General features: G+C 42.5%; 1 long non-coding RNA gene across 1 annotated transcript in view; it reads left to right on the top strand.

The window, feature by feature from the left end:
• The window catches only part of LOC139765484 (uncharacterized), a 165,282-nt gene extending 162,695 nt beyond the window's left edge, over positions 1-2,587 (top strand). Inside the window, exon 4 of the long non-coding RNA XR_011716668.1 lies at positions 2,435-2,587. This is a non-coding gene — a long non-coding RNA (uncharacterized lncRNA). The remainder of the gene's footprint in view (positions 1-2,434) is intronic.
• Positions 2,588-4,591: the final 2,004 nt, after the last annotated feature.

Raw genomic sequence — 4,591 nt, 5'->3', positions numbered from 1 at the left:
TGCAAGAGTCCTGGAAAGAGGGGCAAGTATGAAGTCTGTTGGGGATGAGAGAGCTTGGGAAGTGAGTCAGTTGTTGTTCGCTGATGATACAGCGCTGGTGGCTGATTCATGTGAGAAACTGCAGAAGCTGGTGACTGAGTTTGGTAAAGTGTGTGGAAGAAGAAAGTTGAGAGTAAATGTGAATAAGAGCAAGGTTATTAGGTACAGTAGGGGTGAGGGTCAAGTCAATTGGGAGGTGAGTTTGAATGGAGAAAAACTGGAGGAAGTGAAGTGTTTTAGATATCTGGGAGTGGATCTGTCAGCGGATGGAACCATGGAAGCGGAAGTGGATCATAGGGTGGGGGAGGGGGCGAAAATTTTGGGAGCCTTGAAGAATGTGTGGAAGTCGAGAACATTATCTCGGAAAGCAAAAATGGGTATGTTTGAGGGAATAGTGGTTCCAACAATGTTGTATGGTTGCGAGGCGTGGGCTATGGATAGAGATGTGCGCAGGAGGATGGATGTGCTGGAAATGAGATGTTTGAGGACAATGTGTGGTGTGAGGTGGTTTGATCGAGTAAGTAACGTAAGGGTAAGAGAGATGTGTGGAAATAAAAAGAGCGTGGTTGAGAGAGCAGAAGAGGGTGTTTTGAAATGGTTTGGGCACATGGAGAGAATGAGTGAGGAGAGATTGACCAAGAGGATATATGTGTCGGAGGTGGAGGGAACGAGGAGAAGAGGGAGACCAAATTGGAGGTGGAAAGATGGAGTGAAAAAGATTTTGTGTGATCGGGGCCTGAACATGCAGGAGGGTGAAAGGAGGGCAAGAAATAGAGTGAATTGGAGTCATGTGGTATACAGGGGTTGACGTGCTGTCAGTGGATTGAAGCAGGGCATGTGAAGCGTCTGGGGTAAACCATGGAAAGCTGTGTAGGTATGTATATTTGCGTGTGTGGACGTGTGTATGTACATGTGTATGGGGGGGGGGGTTGGGCCATTTCTTTCGTCTGTTTCCTTGCGCTACCTCGCAAACGCGGGAGACAGCGACAAAGTTTAAAAAAAAAAAAAAAAAAAAAAAAAAAAAAAAAATATATATATATATATATATATATATATATATATATATATATATATATATATATATATATATATATATATATATATATATTGCAAAAGGTAATAGATAAGGAATTACATTGCTTTCCATGAACCTGTAAGTCTTCGAAAGGTTATCATTGCATCGTGCGTAAAGGAGACGACAAACCGTTTCATTCCACTGTTCACGTTATCTTATCGTCTGCTGTTTGCCAGACGCCACTGTAAGGCCATCGGTAGAGTGAGTATTATATATACATATATGTCTTGTATATCCGGGTCTCGAATGTATATCTATATATATTTATATCTGGCTTTTATATGCGACAGTTTTTTTTGGCCGAGGCAGTCGGGGCACAGCTTTCATCACGTCGTCCATTCTGGCGGACGTCGCAATAATACTTGATCAGTATGATAGAGTGGGGGCCCTCCAACCATCCCTCCACCCCTTCCCTTCCCTCACTCCCCACGTCCCAGCTGTTCATAAAGAGACGTGCCCTTTAGTTTTTTTTTTTATTTATTTATTTTTTTTTTGAAATCCCTCAACTATCACTTTTTGTATAGAGTATTGCATACCCTGGATTAGAAAATTTACACTCGGAGAGCTTTCGCCAGAAATTCTATTTGCAGTATTTTTCTGGAATAAAGCCATTGACAGAGACTGCAAAAAGCCCTTCTTCACCCCCCCTCTCCACACCTCCTCCTCTCCACATCTCCCCCTCCCCCCCATTTTCACATTCCCTCACACCCAGAATGGGACCTTGGAGCTTGAGAGGAGGGGAAAGGAGGGGATTCTGAATTTTGTAAATGTTCGAGCGAGTCAAAATGAACACGGAAAGGTAAGGGACTCTCCGGCTCGAGAGAGAGAGAGAGAGAGAGAGAGAGAGAGAGAGAGAGAGAGAGAGAGAGAGAGAGAGAGAATAGGTTTATTATGTCCTAGAAGGGAAGGAAGGTCTGCTCCCCTTTAATCATTGCCTTTGTAGGTTCGGGGGCGGGTTGGGGGAGTGGTTTGGGAGGGGGAGGGGGGTTGTAAGGTACATCCATGAATGACACAACGGAAGCAGTGGTTGTAAGCAGTGTTAGGGGTTGGTAGAAGCCACTGTAGGTGTGAAAGATACGATGCAGTGTGGTACGTAACCTGTATTAATGTACGTATCTGTATAAATGTTCATATATATATTTTTTTTTCCTTTTTTTTTGAAATTCTACGAAATGGTAAGTCTTTCGATTGATTTATTCCATGACAGTGTAAGTACCGGGACATGCCAAGTGATTCTTTTCTTCATTATTTTTTTGTTTTTTGTTTTTATCATTTTCATTTGTTCTTAGCGGATGTATCATCATTCTCGGTTCATTCCAGGAAGAGATGCTGTAATGAGAGACAGCACGCACAGATCCGCTTCACCCTCAGCCTAGGCTAGACCTTTGGAACCGTAGTAGTAGTAGTAGTAGAGAAATTAGGAGTGTGTATGAAACGAAAATAAACTGCACAATATATCATAAGAGATTTATTCGAAGAAACCGTCCCTTTGTGATCGACAACTCCTCTCTAAAGTTACCTCAGGATGGACCAGATACTCGTAGCTCGCCAACTACACCATTCCGTGCTCTGACCATCCAAGCTACTGCTAAATAGGCTTCAGAAGAGATTAAACGATAGATATAGATAGATGGGACAAGGTGGTAATGCTAACAGTCTTTGCGATATTCCATGTGTCACACGTCATTTGACTTAATTTCTATATTTTGACCACCGAATACTGCTGTAATGTTCGACCGTTAATTTCTATATTTTGACCACCGAATACTGTAATGATCGACCGTTAATATCTATACTTTGACGACCGAATATTGCTGTAATGATCGTGTGAGTTTGTCTTCTGAACAGATACGTAAAGATACTTTTGGTGATCATCACATGTATCACACCCGGACGCTACACTCGCACAGCTCACAGTTCCTCTGTCTGCTTACTGGGCGTAGATAAACAGACCTACTGCTGAATGTCTGTAGTGAACCATCCCCTTTTTTTTTTTTTTTTCTGATGTTTGAATTGATTCTAACTCCAGTATTTCTCTCTCTCTCTCTCTCTCTCTCTCTCTCTCTCTCTCTCTCTCTCTCTCTCTCTCTCTCTCTCTCTCTCTCTCTCTCTCTCTCTCTCTCACACACACACACACACATACACGTACACAGTTCAGTTCAATTTGCTGGAACGCACTTAGTGAGGGAGGGATCGAAACGGGTAATTAAAAGCATGCTATTTATGACTCAGGTTACTCTTTATGCATGATCTCCCGGCATGAAAAAAAAAAAGAGGCAAAAAGCTGGCTGTAAAAAAAACCTCTTTTGTATCAAAAAATTACTCTGATGTTTACCCCGTCCAACGTATCGCCTGTAAACATGAGACCTGTGTACCCACGCATTGTAAATAAAGGAAATGTATTTTGTAAACAGTCCCTTGTGAATTTACTGCATTTGGAGGATTCGTATGATGTGTTTTTCTTGGGTTTGTCCATCTTTAAGAATAGATCAGGTTGGCATTAGGTTCCCCTACAGTATGACAGGACATGGTATCGCTCAGAGCAAAACCTTAACTGGATTCGAATCCTACCTAATCCGGTTCCGGGGTCGAAATGCTCGAATCCGAATTCGATTTCTTGGTTGGAATGAGCCTGGATTGGCGTTCAGAATGCGTTGGTGCCGTGGTGGCTTGCATGCATCCGTTATCCCTGAAGCTGTGTGTATATCTTTTTAGTTTACGGGGTTTTATTTACGTATTTTTATTTATTCATTTGTCTTTGGAGAGTATTTTGTGTTGTTATAGATATTATTATTTGTCAATATTTGTTATTGATATTATTATTATCATTGTTATTATTATTATTATTATTATTGTTATTATTATTATTTATTATTGTTTACACACACACACACACACACACACACCATACAGTATTTTTCTAAAGGCTTCTGTAGTCCATGGCTACCCTACTTCCAGTAGCAGGAAAATGTGAATTCCGTGAGAGTGATAAATTCTTGTAACGAGACCTACTCCCACTGATGGAAAAGCCCCGCCAAAGGTGACTTTCACTCGTGGTGTTGCAACCTATTGCAGGCTGCGTCCGGTAACACACACACACACACACACATTGGACATTTACCTTCCTTTCCAAGGCGTCCCTCCTATGGGCCTCCCGTACCACTCAGGAGGCTGGCCACGTCCACCTGATGGCACCGCAGGTCATGAATTATGGTGATGCTGTCTGTACATCTGTTTGGGGATATTGCAGGACAGTTGAGGGCGTAAGTGTTCGTCGTCTTCGATGTGGTAGTTGCATCTTGGAGGGAATAAAAGGGTCTTAAACCGAAACGGTATTTGTAATGTTGGAGCGACGGGTGGGGGATGTTCAGAGAGTAGACGAGAAAGGGGAAAGGCAAACTGGCCCATATGTGAGGAGTGTAGTAGTATCTGATGGGCGAAAGTCTGGAAGGGTGGTCATTAAAATTGGGTCGGGAG

Source organism: Panulirus ornatus, chromosome 55, assembly GCF_036320965.1.
Source record: "Panulirus ornatus isolate Po-2019 chromosome 55, ASM3632096v1, whole genome shotgun sequence".
Lineage (NCBI taxonomy): Eukaryota > Metazoa > Arthropoda > Malacostraca > Decapoda > Palinuridae > Panulirus > Panulirus ornatus.
Note: the sequence above shows the minus strand (reverse complement) of the source record. Positions and strands in the feature narration are given on the sequence as shown.